The sequence below is a fragment of the Xiphophorus maculatus genome, chromosome 17 (assembly GCF_002775205.1).
Source record: "Xiphophorus maculatus strain JP 163 A chromosome 17, X_maculatus-5.0-male, whole genome shotgun sequence".
In the NCBI taxonomy this organism is placed as follows: Eukaryota; Metazoa; Chordata; class Actinopteri; order Cyprinodontiformes; family Poeciliidae; genus Xiphophorus; species Xiphophorus maculatus.
In genome coordinates, this window is record NC_036459.1 from 10204445 (window position 1) to 10220668 (window position 16224).

Here is a 16224-nt window from a genome sequence, read left to right on the forward strand (position 1 = left end):
TTCAATTAGATGTCCCTTTCTAATCCAAAATCTGTAAACTAATTTACATCTATATTGCAGATTTAATAAAAAACATCACAATTTCTGTGTGATAATTTTTTGACTTGACAATATTGACCCAAGTGGCAGCAGGTTTGGACCCGACAGCCCGAGACTTTTCAGATAATATTCAGTGGACTAATGAGACCGAAGTGGAACTTTTTTGAATATTGTGCATCTCATGTTAAATGCAATTGCGGGCATAAAGTTCATATTTCTTCTCTTTGGAAGTAACATTAATATTTGAGCTAAAAGATTATGACCTCAAAGACCAAACACCAATGGTAAATCATCAAAATATTAATGGAAACATGCAAAAAGCTGGTCAACAACGATGAGGAGGGTTGGATGTCTGCAATGCCCATTGATTGAGAAGGGTAAAAATAATTGCCCTTTTCAAAATGGATAGGCATTTTACATTGTTTTATTATTTTGGGAGGACTGTCTAATTTCCTGTCAAAAACAAACTTCTTGGTGGAATGAAAATATTTTTTATCCAAATTCTGCCAAGTGTAAGCGACATACATTTGCATTACTTGGATTATGCAGTTGAACAGCTATTCAAATTAATGTTCTGGCATGGTCTAGCCAACTTTGAACCCAATACATGACATTAGCATGACCTTTAGCCCTTCCCAAAAATACAATAAAAAGGCAAACATGCCTAGAACTAATGACAGTTATCATCAACAGTTGATGACAGCTGTCACGTCCAGATATTAAGGCGTATTTGTGTTTACCTTTTCATTTTCCCTGTAAAATTTCATTTCAAAATGATATTTTCTGCAAGTAAAATTTAAAAAATAAAAATAAAATCTGCACAGCACCGTAGTTGAGGTCAGGGCTTTTCAAACACCTTGTATTATTACACTCCTACCTGTTCAAAATGTGTTCAGGATCAACGTTTTGCTGGAATACCAAACCTTTGTGCACGTGGCACAAAAGTTCTTTACAAGTACCTGAGAGTAGTTTGGGTCAAGAAGGTTTAGTATCGCAAATGAACAGGTGCTGTGTGACCAAACAAGAATAACACCTGCGAGGTTCAGAGCACCACCAAGACCAATACCGTACCTCCTGGTTTTAAAAGCAACTGATCCATGATTCATTGGGTTCTTCCCTTTCTTCTGCTCGACCTCTCTTTCAAGTTTTATGAAGTTCAGCCAGAGAACACTTGCACAACCTTTCACAGTGCTGAGAAATCAGCAGTTAAAATCATCACCTCCTTAAAAAAAACCCAAAACAAAAGTAACACAGCGTGAACTACATGCAGCAACCCACGAGGCAAAAATTGACTTTTGTCCTTTAGCATGCAGTGTTTACATGACTTGTTGCTCTTCTTTGTTCAGTCAGTGTTATGAAAAGGTATTCGCCCGGCTTACAAATTTCTTTTGCTGGTGGCTGTTATTGAAAATGTCTCCGATCGATAACCAGAGTGAATCTTAAATGCAGTTTTTCAAATTATGATTTCATTTACTAACAGAGAAAAAGCCATCCAAGAACCAAAGGTGAAGTTCCGCGTTCAGACTCCCTTTCTTCTGTGGAGGTCGCTGCATTGGACATAACACCTCACTTATTTCACATTACATCTTTTTCAACTTCCTTTTTACTCTGTTAGGGTTATTCTAGTTAAAGCAGACATCAGTCAAATAGGTGAGGATCTCCTCACCTATTTATAGCTCATAGCACTGTGGCTGTATCTACAATCTTCTTTTTTCCTGTGACTTTTGACATCAGAAATATTTCTTTGTGGTCTAATTTCAACACAATAAATCCCAGACAATATGCTTCTTGTGTGTGTATCCTCCTAAAGTTGTTGTATGTGTCGGAGCTTTCTGCAACCCTGCAGACCAATCAGAATTGGATAAACTTTCATCAATATCAAATGTAATACTAATATATTACATTTGATATGCTTACTAATATCAAATCCATGTATTCAGCAACCACATAAAAAAATACTAATGTCAAAATAATTATTTGCCAAACTGGGTAGTGTGCAGCAAGAATACAGTAGAACTGGGGAAAGAGAAATTTGCATGGTGCCTGCCACTAGGTATCAAAATTAGTGTTTTGAATAACACTAGTATGTTAGTTTAACATTAACTGAACCTACTATGGTAATAGTACATTACATTGTCGTGAAAAAGTACTTGCAACACTTCCTGATTTACTATTTGTGCATGTTTGTCACACTTCAGTGTTTCAGAACATCCAAACAATTTAAAAATGAAAGTCAATTTAAATATTAAAGTAAACACAATATGCAGTATTTAAATGACGGTATTTATTATCTACCTTTTGAAACATAACCTGCGTTCACTGCTATAGCCACCCAGCTATAATAATTGCCACACCTGTTCTCAATCAAGACATGCTGAGATTCAAGGAAATTCAGGAACGATTGAGATTTATCGGTCTGGAAAGGATTACAGAGAGCAGTTATCCACAAATGGTGAAATCAGTTTAACAAAAAGACACAAACCAACTTTACTACCTAGCAAACAAACAACGAACTACGCTACCATTGACCAGTCAATACAACAGACCCACTAACTACCCCATAGGTCAACCAACCAGCCAACCAACCAACCAACCAACCAACCAACCAACCAACCAACCAACCAACCAACCAACCAACCAACCAACCAACCAAGTATCCAAACAAAACTATAACCAACAAACCAAATACGCGACTAAAATATTCCAAATAATTAAATAAATCTCTATTTCAGACCAAAAGAATTAATTTTGAAGTATTTAATTTATGTGAGTACATTTCTATTCCCAAATACCAACATTATTTAAAAAGTAACTTTAGTATTGCAGCTACAGAAAGCACACAACTTTCTGAATTCAGTAAAATGTTTACTCTACTTAAACAAATACATAAAATAGCTAATTCACATGAATTTGCGACGATAAGAGCACCTGGGAGAGACACAATGTTTGATGATTTTAAGTTCTTAATGTGTCATTTTACAAAAAAAGTATCAAAACATTGAAGAACTCAAAACCAAAAAACTTAAGAAAGTGTCACGTAAGACTAAAAATAAGCAGAAATTTGTAGAATGACAGCTCCACTATCACCATTGCCCAATGTCAACAACAAACAAAAACATCAAAAACACTAGTGATGATTAACTCAACAACAAAAGCATTCCTTTTAATGAAATGCGTGATTCAAATACAGTGTAGAGTGAAGGGGGAAGCAGCGCCCCTAGTGGTCGTCTCCCACTAGAGGAGCGCCAACACAGTGAGTTAAGGAACTGGCTGGCTTACAATACACAGCTGCTCCAATGCACCATATGGTTTTGATTACATGATCAAGAAATTTAATTATGTGATTAAATTACTTGAACGTTATTGCTGTTGTGATACATGATCGCATCTGCACGAGATAATTTTCAACAAGGTCATTAACAGACAAATATGTTAATCGCGTTGTGATGTCTCACAATTATCCAACCTTACCTTTTTATCATTGCCTTTTTATTATCCACAGACACACGAGCGAAAACGTCCGTGATCGGCTCTAATTCAGCATTCCTCGCAACTAACTGAAGAAGCCAACCGTGCAGTGAGCCCAGATTCTCAAAACGCAGCGGTCTTCGAGTCTCATTGGCAGACTAGTTGCAGATCCAACATGCTGACCTTGACCTGCCGGTTGCACCTCGCCCCATGATTTCTCCCTCAAAAACGCTATTACTGCCACCTCTCTGGGGGCCAGCGTGACAAGATCCTCACTGAGCTCAGGATAAAAACACCTGACCCTTCCTCCCTCATCACACACAGAGATGAGGGGACCGGAGTGGGGAACGAAAGTTCATCCTGTGGGTTAATAGGGTCTGCGGATGAAATCACGTGTATGATGGAAACAAAAAAAGAAGAAGAAGAAAAAATAGAGGTGAAGGCGTTTTATAGAAAACAGCCACCTCTCTTTGAGTTTCTCTCCCATCCTGTCTACTTGTGTGGCCGATTGCCCTTCAGATGTTTTGAAGGAGAGACTTGTGGAAGATAAGATTTCATGCTGTAATTGAGGCTTAGGGAGCATAATAAGCCGTCAGTCATGGTGTCTGCTGTACCAAAGAGTTGCACAACGCTGCCGAGTTAAGAGGCCATTTACTTTAGTAGATGTCACCAGCGTGACATTTCACACTGGGACTGAACTTCTGACCTTCATGATTACACATTGTTCTGCTGGTTCTACTGACCTTATTATCTCTTCTGAGTTAAAACAGCCACATGCATACACCCACAGGGCTCGAGTATTCTCTCACAATGTCCAGATTTTCTCATAACGAAGATGACAGCTAGTCGCAGAAAAGACGCAAAATCCATTTCTTTCCCTTTGCAAAATAGACGTACAGAGATGTTTTATATTGCAAATGAATAAAGAACAAGAGGAGGAGGAGGAGCAGAGGGAGGGGTGATGAAGGCAACACACCATTTTACAAGCAGGCGATCTGACACCAATAAAATGCTGCATTATTGGGAGGATTACGAGCTCCGATAATGTAGGAGGATATGAGCCGCTGGACCACCCAGAGAGACCCGGAGAGATGCTGTGCCAGCAACGTGAAACTCAAGTGCAAATTCAAAAAGCAATCAGGCGACTGCGACGACTTGACTTGTTTGTGGGCGTCACTGCTGATGCCTGAAATGAAGGGACTAATGGCTAAAATGATAACTCTATGATAACAGGTGAATTATCCAGTTGGTTAGTACAAAACCAGAAGTATAGCAACACACCAAAGAACAGTTTAATCAGCTTTAGGAGTCCCTGGAAACTTGATTTGGTTCTGCTTCTGGTGTTTACTTCTGAAACTGATTTCAGACAAATGTGAGAAATACATTTTAAAGATGATTTAGCTATACTAACCACTGTAGTCTTGCTTCGGCTGCAGAAACAGCTGTTATGCTAAAACTCACAAGGATCCTGCAAAGGCAAGGTTAAAAGCAGACTGTTAAATAATTTTACATCTTGCCAATTTTTATTTTTCTATAATTAATTGGCATATTCTTGGTATTCAAAATGTCACAAACTATGATTTATATACTTAAATAAGTTCTAACCAGTCAATATCACATTATTTATTAATGGAAGACCCTAAAACAGGCAGGAGTCGGGCCAAACCATAAGGAAAGTAAAGGTTATAAAACAAAGTGTCCAAAATTGAGATAAACAAGTATTGGCAGCAGAGGAATCCAAAACAATTGGGTAAAAATAATAATGAATAATACGATGATGTACTAAAATGCAGAATACACCCAACATGACGAATTGGAAACTGGTGACAGAACAGAACCAAAGTTCTTCAAAACTTAGCATAGCGTACTGAGGGTCAGGGTCAAAGATTCAATGCAAGCAACAGTTCACCGCCACTACGTGCTCATCTAGGAGTCCGCTGAGTTTCTTTAGATAGAAAACCTTTTAACCAATTTGAATAAGCTGAAATCGACTGCATTAATTAAATAAAAAAAGTCTGTCTCTACGGTTGGACTGAATTGACTTTCTTTTCTAACAGGCCTTGAGACGCCATTCATCATGAAGTTGAGCCATGTAAATAAACTGAATCGAATTGATAAGATACCCATGTCAGTGTAAATTTGATTTAGAAGTCTTTGTGTAATTGAAATGCCGGCTTTTGTGTCGTTTTTTGAAGGATGCATTCAAATTTACGCCAGCACATGCTTAAGTATACACACCTTGAACCGACACGCCGCCTGGTTGAGAAATGCTTAATCTTTTTTATCCACTTTCAGCTTTGAGTATGACATGCTTTCATGTGCCGCTCACAACATCATCAACATAGAAGGCAACAAACTCAGAATGGGACATTTTATTGCCTTCATAGAGTTTTCCTTTTCACCTCGAGTTCTTTTCAATACCACCTTCTTGTATTTGCGATGTCATCCTTTCAATCACCATCCAGAGTATCAAAGGATCAAGATAAAGACAGAAATTGGTAGGCTATATAGCTTGATTGTTTTTTCTTTTGGATCAGCTAGCTTTTCACCAAAACACACCACTACAAAACCTTCAATGCTGCACAGCTCCACATAAATAATACAATTTGTTCCATCTATACTAGGGAACAAAAACTCAAAAAGTGTGCACTTCTAAACTTTAGACAACTGCAGCACTTTATTCCCGATCAGAAGCAAGACATCAATCCTCAACGCCAGCTGCTCAGTTGGACTGGGGGCAAATTCTTATTCAGGACACCTCTCACCTACTCTATCATGCCAAGATTTTTCTTCTATCTGCAGAAGCTTCTCGAGTGCTTCATACAAAAGCAAAAATGCAATGGAAAGTTGAAGTGTGGAGTTTCTATAAACTTGGAATTTTGCCACATAAATAAAATGAACAGAATCTGAGACCCGACCATGGTGATTCTAGCATTTGCAGGAAAAACTTTTGGGTTTTGGTTGTAAAGGGACAGATTTCCTGATGGAAAAGGTGACTGTTATCCCTTCAGCTGGTCTAGAGCTATACACTGGGTAAAAATATGTTATGTCCCCTCCTTAATCTGGTGCCAAACTTCTCTTTCCAACACCTTAATGCACAATGTGTTGAGGAGATGCAAAATGCGTCCATTTCATTGCTACTAGCAGGACGTCTAAGACGATGCATCCTGTCGCAGACAAACTGAAGCTCTCCCAGTTTTGCTGCTGATGGAAATAAGTCATGTCTGATTTAATGTGGCAGTATGGGAATATGGCGAAACCCTAAATTCCTTTACATGTATGGATGTATGGAAGGAATATTGTAGTGCAAATATATTTTTAAAATATATCTACAAGTAATAGGGAGAAGTTATTAAATGATGTAGTTGCTTTATTTAAAAACTACCTATATGTTTAGAGTAGCTTTTAATTCATAATCACTGACAAAATGTTATATTTTTGTTGCTGATTTCTCAATTGGATGATGTTTTTATCATTTTTTTAACTTTTGTGTTTTTATGATCTACAAGCACTTTGAGCTGCCTTGTTGCTGAAATGTCCTATACCAATAAACTTGCCTGGTTGATTGATATATTATTTCTTCTAACCTGTACAACTTCAGTATTTGCAAGCTGTCAATATTGGACAGCATCCAAGATTTCTAGAGTTTCTCTAAACACCAAAAAGGAGATCCAGGAAGCACAGAGATTATAGGTCAATAATCCATTGGCAATAATCAGCCCATGAGACGTAACCTATATGAAACCCAACCCCCTCCCCTCTCCATTTACCGTCCACCAAAGACGACAGCGCCTGCAAATAGTGTTTTTGGTCCGGGGGGCGCACTCACAGAGCCTCATAATTGTTTAATGGTGCATTTTATGAGGCGACACTGTGAGTCAGTGCAGGCCCAGAGGCTCTGGATTCCACACGATAACACGTTGGGTTTGATAATGCAGGGTTAATCACAGGTGGATTTCAGCTCACTGCAGGGAAAAGCCCAGCTGCTCGACGTGTGTCGCTACCTTGAGGGAAGAGGCGCATCCGAAGCTTTGTGCCCGTGTGTCCGACCTCGTCGTTCTGAACGTGAGACATTAAAGAGGACGGGGGCGTGCCGTTCCTCCCCCCGCATATCCAATACACAGAGGATCAGCTTTAAAGGGGTGCTCTTATGCACGCAGGCTTGTTGAGAAACACACCGAAGAATGATGTGCTCAACGCTTTGGTGTGGCAGGAATCCATACACCTACAGGATATTTTGTTCTATGATCAAAAATAACTGTTCCGCAGCTGTCTGTGCGCTGTGACGCAGGGTAACCTGATACTGTCCCACAGCACTGCTCTGCATGAGCTGAACTGCTCCCTGTAGCCCGTCCTCCAACGTCCGTCAATGAACTCTCTCTAAAGCCTTTCAGTGCGCACAAGACGCAGAATCTTAATGCAAACCAATGAGCACAAGCTAAACCAAGTGTGCAAACTTTGTAAAAATATAGCATGCACCCCTTGCAGCTGTACAAATAGCCTTTTAACCATCACATCTGATTATGCTGCAGGTGCAGAAAGCTACACGCACCAGCAGAAGCATGACTTTACCCACAAGAAATATCAGCTTATGGAAAAAGCCTTTGGAAGTGTCTTTTTCAGAGACTTCTGATAGATTTTTGCATGTGTATAAATACAAGTACATGAATGGTTCAAGTATGCTTGAACCACTGCTAAATATGACAAAGAGGTACTCGTACCCACCTTTCCATTAATGTTTGCTTGAGTTGGTTTCTTTTACGTCACTACTATAGAGGTATTCTTTAGACACTATTTCTGTGTCCATTTTACACAAATGGATGCTGTCGTCATTTCAGTGCCTTGTCCTCCTTAAGGTCTTTGTTCTGCTGAAAACCTCAAGTAAGTTTGAGATTCAGGTAAACAGAATTCATGGCTCTATGGATTATGGATAGAAGAGGCAAAGCAGCCCCAGACCATCTTGTTAGTACCACTATGTTTGACTACTGTTATGCTAATTTGACACTAGATGTAACAGGACACACACCTTCCAAACAGTTTCACTTTTTCCTATTCCATCCACAACGCTTTAATCAAACTCTAGTTTATTTGCCTACAAGGTCTGATTTGTCTGGCAAGATGTGAATTCGCAATCTCTAATGCAGACCAAAAAAGTGAACTCCGGTCTGCCTACAAACCTCAGTCTCGGTTGAAGTGAACTCTTGTGCGGTTCGAATGCATATGTGAATGCCAACCTCTCCGACAGCAGCAAACAAACTGTAACGCAGGCCACCCAAAATGTGCGAGTCTAGTGCTAACGTGCAAAAACGTTTGTGGTCTTTCACCAATGACAAAAGAGAAATCCTATAATCACTCAAATTTGACGCTACTCCATTTCTATTTACATTTTGTGAAGAAGAAAGTTGAGATCATGTCTTCTTCAGAGGTTTTTGTGTCGTTTCCTTCAGTGGTTCTTGGTCGTTCTTTTGACAGTGCAGTGTGAGAGCAAACCACATCAACTGGAAATGTAGCAAATGTTGGTCCAAATCTTACCAAGTCTATCAATCTATCAGGTGTGAAAACACCCTAAATCACAGTTAATTTATAATTTAACAAGAAAAAGATTACTTTTTTATATAGCAGGAGCTAGGTTTGGACAGGTTTATTACTTAGTAAATAAAATCATCATAATTTTTGTATCAGGCATTGACCTGCCCTGTCTCTCACCCGACAACAACTGACATAGCCCCAAGCCATCCTGCAACCCTGAACAAGGGTAGTAGGAAAGTAAAAGAAATCATTGAATATTTGGTGATGAGGGAGTTATGCAGCCTCAGTGAATAATACCTTACTTCAGGGTATGCATACTTAATTCACACATTCATAACCCCATTTGAAATGACCGAAAGAGCTTGGAGTTCTATTTAAAAAAAAGATGACAAATTTATGTTGCCTTATTTACACCGTAACCTTACAGCAACGTTTAATGGCTTTTCTCAGAGAGAGCATCCCCGACTCGATCTATTTGTGACAAATAAGACGAAAAAACGATTTCGTCACCGGACTATTTTCTTTAAACTGCCTTTAATATGAGCTCGTATTTCCTTTTCCAGTGACTGATACTGCATTGCTCTCTGATTAAAGCAGTGCGATTGCAACACCAGCGCCAAAGCACTTGTTTTTATTTATAATTGTACAATATATCAGATACTTCGTCACTTTTTCAGTTGTGCTCAACATTTTTCTTCCTGACCCTGCAAAAAGTAACAACTTTGTGTGGATCTTTTCTCCATGCAGTAAAGCAAAAGAAATTCCATATTAATAGAACAAGTAAATATTTGCAGGAATTCTTAAATTAAAGAGCATAGATGATGACATAATGGTTGGATATGTGGGTTAGTGGTAGACAAACGTTTAACACGGAAACAGATGAAAAGAAAAAGTCTGTTTCTTTCTCGTTTTCACACAAACACATACTGCACATTACACATACACACAGTGTTGCTATGTATCAGAGTTAAGGTGTTGAGGCACCTAATCAGACGGCCTGCGATCTGCAAACACAAGACAATGGCGCTGTTGCTCTGAACAGAAGTTAAATGCTAGAACATTTTAGAAAGAGTCCAAGAAAAGATTTGTTTTTTGTTGGGATTCAGTCAGAAATGAGTATGAAGACAGAGTGACAGTGCATGATGCAAATAAATGTTAACATCTCCTCAACCATACTTTAGACTCGGCTCATTTGAATCTAATTTGTGTTTGCCTGGATTTATATAATGATTTTTCATTAACCTATCTCATGGTGCTAGCATATTGCCTCACGTCAATTTATAAAGACACGCATAAAACAAATGCACTCCATTCATCTCTCTCTTTCTCTTTCCCTCACTTTGAAGTGTGGGTGGCGAGAAGAAGCAACACAGTGAATAACTCTGATAATGTAGCTGTAAAAAGTGCCGTCAAGAAGTGTTAAGTCATCTTGACGAAATGTTGTTTTTTTCTCTTTTTTTCTCCTATCAGAAACTCTCTCAATGACTCCATTTCATGAGAAATTCCAAGATTGAATCCGGTACAGCGACTCCATCAAAGGACCGGTGAGATCAGCAATTTTGGGTGAAATGTGAACAATTGCTGCATTTTTATGGAAATTGGTCTACTACCTCTACAGTGTTAGCCCTTGTCTCGTCACCCGTGCAATTCTCCCATGGGACAACAGCATGGTAATGGTTTTTCCTTATACCAACACGATATGACTTACTGCCACATTGAGTGTCTTTGATAAAGCTTGTTACATATTTGCCAGCTTTTCTCTACCCTTCAGCAAAGGTGATGTAGCCGGTGTGTATCTCGTGATCAGTGGGTTAGAGACAAGAGCGCCTCGCATAGATCACCTGTCCATCACAGGATGTATAAGATCATTTTTAAAAGTGCAGGTTGGAATTGACTGGAGAAAGATTAGAGAAAGTTCCCAGTCATGAGGAGCAGGCAAGGTGGGTGAAGTGCCTTGCTCAAGGACACAACGAAAGAGGCGCCAACATCATTCCTATGAGGAACTCACGCAGGCTGCACCTAAGCAGAGGCCAACGCTCCAAGATGCCGCACACAGGGATCCTTTCCCTGATAAATCCATCCAAGGCTGGAGTCTCTTAAGCTGTCCAGCCTCTCTGCATTTCAGGGTGACGCATAAAAGACGTCAACTGACACGCAATATTTGGCAAGGCAGTCCATTGCATTACCCATAACAGTATAAAATGCACCCTACATGCCTGGTTTCTTGCTTTGTGGTTTTTCTGTCTGACCAGCTAGAACTAAATGCACTTGTGCAACCCTACCAGTTCAGACATTCTGCTGCCCCTTCCATATTACTCATTCTGCACTAAATGCCTTCCAGGCACTATTACTCAAACTTCATAGATCTAACGTTCCAGCCTTCACTTCCTTCAGTGTTCACTCTTTGAGAGTGAACAGTTGCTTCACTCTTTGATATATATGGCTCTTCCCTTGCCTGGAAGATGTTGAGTCAAGTCTTTTGATCAGATTAGAGCAATTGGCACTTTTCAAGCTCATTGATGATTCAAGCAACTCAACAAGTTGTTTCTGACTCTCCATTCCAGATCTTAAATGGCATAGATTGCAAACCAAAGCAGGAACAAATGCTAGAAGTTCACTGGTAATATTCAGTTCTGGTAAATGCAGGTTTCACATCTCATTACAAGAATTTCTTCTAGTGGTATTGAAATCCATATGATGCTGCTAAATATCGTCCAAACACTTCTAATAGATGTAAAAACAATATTTGATTGAAAACCAAACACTTGTCTTCCATAGGGATCGTTTTTTCTAGGGACATCTTAATTCCTATCAGAAGAAATGTTGCTTCCAGGGAATAATTCAGTGCACACTGTCAAGCTGTCCCACTGAATTAAAGTTATTAGGCTCCTTAATTTAAATACAATATAAAAATGAGTGGAATCTGACATAGATGTACTGTTTAACTTCCTCCTTTAAACTAATGAGGTACCCACTTTGTTTCTGCCTAGGGTCTGACAGGTCAACCCTAACAGATTGTAGCAAAACAAAGCCAATTTCTTGTCCCTCTCGCTCAGTGTCTCTCTGGCTTGCAGACACGGATTTCTCTCAGCTGGCCCTGAGGGATTGCCCGACCAAAGGGACTCTACACCTGTACACAGTGCTTCTAGAAGTACACCCTTAGATTTTACTCTTCCCAACTGCAGACCTCATTCTTATATCTCGGCAAATTATTTAAAACCTGTGTCAACCTGTGTCGCATGTTAAAGGCAAGAAAAAATTAAAAAGCAACATTTTCCACTTTGCTGTATTATATCATTAACATCAGCCAAGACGAGCTTAGAAAGAGGGCAGATCAGTTCCTGCTTTTTAAATGTGTTTTCTACTGATTGATTAACTCCAGGATTGAAGCTGTGTAGCAGTTTTGAGTTTGCTTCGGTTTTACGGTGCACCTTATGTCCTCGGTACTTGACAGGCCGTGAAAGCGGTAACCTTAATACATCATCCTGGATGTCTTTAGCGTTAATAAGGAAAGGTGGTTTTTACAATGAGGTGGTGAGATGAACCAGCTTTTTCCTGGAAAAAATGTGGTCTGATTGGTTTCATTTCAGATGAAGTTGTCATTGCACAGACGGAGGCTCACTTCTTCCATGTTTAATTAGTGGCTCAATTTCCCATAATTGAGCCATTAATATACCATCTTTAATACTCTTTCACATAGAAAGTAACTGTAGATTAGTGTTTGGGTGTTTATTCCCTAATTGTAGCTACTGCTGCCAAGAAATGTGAGTATGTCCCAGGCCTCTGTGGTTTTTCTTTACCGAATGAAGTGCTGGATGAAATGGTTGTTGCCGTTGACGACGGGTAATCTCCTTGCTTTTTCTTTCCTGTACAAAGGAAGCACTTCTATGTGTTGCCTTCCTCAACAAAACCAATGATCAAAGTCTTGATGTCATTAATTGATGTATGTGTACTCTGTTTTCTTTGCTGTGGAAAGTACTCTGGGTGCAGGGCTTCTAAATTATTTCAGCCATTAACTTTGTACTGCCTATAAATGTTATTTTCTGTAAGAAACAACTCAGACTCCGTCTCCTTTCTAGCGCTCATTCAAAGATGGCCGCTCATTTAGCGCCTGAGGATGTTTATTTCTGTTATAAAGGAATGCTTCTACTCCCCTGTCACCACATGCTTGCTTAGGATTGCTCCCCAAGTCATAAACTCTCTGCAATCAGCTGATCAGCCTCAAGGATAACTTTCTACTAATCGCCGGAAATTTACCATTTTATTAAAATGTGCTTTGGATTGTATTATGTGGGATTGCATATGAATCTGATGACCTAGAGGGACTGTTTTGGAATAAAATCACACTGGTTTAAACCAAATCTGGACACAACTGTATTTGAATTGAACCGCATTTGTTGTGAATTAAAAGTTGAACTGAACATTGCTTAAAATGTGCTCTGAAAGGAGGGTGAAAATAAGTTGACTGAAATATGACTCTCTGTCAACTCTGAAGTGTTCTTTGTATTGCACACGTCATGCTTTGTAAATTGGTTTGGCACGTTTTTGAGTTTTTCAGTATCACACAACAACGTTACAACTTTTCAATGGATTTTCAGCTCCTTTCCCGCATTTGTCTCAAGGTTATCTCTACCTTCCTGCTTTATCACAGAGGTTGGCACACTGTTTAATGTGGAGATAGGAGGGGGGGAAAAAAAGCTCTGAATCAGTTGCATATCCTTTGAGAGGAAATGGAAAGGCAGGAGTCTTCCCCTCCGCTATCTCCCGACACACTTACAGACAACATGCTTGATTCCCTTTTCTCTGAACTGGGGCAAATTTCAAACAAATCTCCACCCGCCTATCACATCCTGTCCTTTTGCAGTTTTCACTGGGAGCAAGCTGAAAGGCTAGAGAGAAGAAGAAGAAGAAGAAGCAGAAGAAGAAGAAGAAGAAGAAGAAGAAAAAAAGCGAGGCAAGAAGAAGTAGAAGAGGAACGGCCTCGGAAATGACCTAAAAACAACTCCACGTGGACGATCTCTGCTTCTCAAATACGCCAGGCCAGGACCATCAAATATTTACCAAAAAAGCTGTACCCGATTAAGGCTCGCGGGGGGGCGTGGGGGTGGTAAAGCAGCGGGTGGAGTGTTTGAAATGAAAAAAAAAAAAAGTCTTTGAAAATGATTCATAAGCATCTGTGCAGCAGTACACGGGGAGCACTTTCTTACCCCAGTTTTTGAATGATGATGGGGGAACGAAAGAAAAACACTTCCTTTCTTTCCGCTTGCCCTCAATTCAGCTGAGTGATTATATGGGCCGGTACAGTGTCTTTCAGTGTGACGGATGCTCGCTGTAATTCTTTCACTGTGCCGGGATCATGAGAGAGCATTTGCATATGTATGATCAGGCTGCACAATGAGTAATCTTGCCAACAAGTGTATTGATTCACTCCACACGAGTGACTTAAGCCCTCAAGCCCTATTTCACATAGTCTTTGCAAATTAAGGTACATTCCGGGATGTTTTGTTGTGCTGGATTACCGTTAGTGGGCACATGATGAAAAAGAAGTGTGAAAAAAGAAAAAGAAAAAATAAAGAGAAGGAGCTGTATAATTCATAAGAATGAGAGTCAAAGTGCTCAGTGGTGCACAACGAAGCTTTTTACTGCAATTGGAAAGACGTTTCCTGCGATGCAGTTCTCCCGCTGACCACCAGATGGCTCTGAGGGCCTCCAACACTTGTGGGAAGAGAAGGAAATGGATTATTTCAATTGAGCGGCCTTGTAAACTCACTGCTGACAGTTGTTAAAGACGATTATAAAGAAGAGGCATTGTCCAAATGCGAGCGCCAAGGAGGGGGCTGCAGTCTCCGCCGCAGAGGTGAACATTTTGATTTCCCATCATCAAGCAGGAGCCTTTACAAATTCCGCTGTCTTAAACCCTTCAAGCCGCTTGACAGCATAATAGCCTCGCTCACTCTCATGTAGGCAATTATTGTAGCTTTTAATTGCATTGTTGTGCGAGTGACGTCCCTGTCACTCAGCTGCGTCTGCTTGGTGTTCATGCGGAGCGTGCGGCTGTCACTCAGACCTGCCAGGTGTGCATCTGTTCGCGTTGGAAAGCGGGAGTGGCAGCGACACGTCTGATCGGCTTGTACGCCGAAGCGACGGCGTCTGCGAGGTGACAAGGTGTTGGTGATAGAGGCTGATTCGCCTTTCTGGAAGTGACACGGTGCCGCCGATCACACAGTGGACATCATCCGGATATGGAAAGCACAAACATTGCTTCTCTTCTCCTGCTTTGGTGTCTTATAAGATTGCTTGATATGCCAGGCTTAAGGTCTCTATACACTGATAGGGTCTCAATCAGAGACAGACGAGTGAAGGAAAGAAAGCTTATGGATATCAGGTGAAGAAGAAGAATAGCAAACCCAAAGGTTTTGCCCATTTCTTTTAGCAAAAACATCCACTTTTGGCAAAAAAAAGGATGTTTGCCACAACTTTACAAAGGTGTTCAGGACAGGATGTTAACTAGGCCATGCTAACATATGAATATGCTGCAATTTCTTATCAAATTTACTTTTATTTTGGGCCGTATCAAGATCATGAATGTCCTCAAGGGGCTGGCTATGACAGAAAGTATTGATAAAACCCATTAGCAAACTGTTAAAATATTAATAAGTAGCTGTCTCTGCATTTGATAGGTGCTAAAAATTAAATAACTTTTCACATTGATGTAATTTATGTGGCATAAAGATAAAACGGCTTTGATTTGATTGATAAAATAATGTTTAGGCGCACAAGGGTTTTCTGACGGTTCTTTTTATTAAGCTGTGGCGTAAATATAGGGTTAGAAGATCCAAGTCTACTAAAGCTTTACATATGATATAGTGTGTGTGTCACTAAAATAATGAATCTTTAAAAATTTATACATAATCTGTTGAACTGATAAATACCAGCATAAAAAATACAGACCAGTTACAAACATTGTCATTTTTCTGTTCCCTTGTTGCTCTCAGCCAATTAGGTTTGTTTATGGTGCTTTGCCTGCTTTTAAAAAACATATTGGTTAAAAAATAAGAGAGCCTAAAACAGCTCTTTTACCTCAAACAAAGAAAAGTTATTAAAAAGTCACTTTATTGTCCTTGGGAATGTGTATTGCAGTGTCTGAAGAGGTTACTGAAATAAATATATATTACTTCAAAAGTCAGC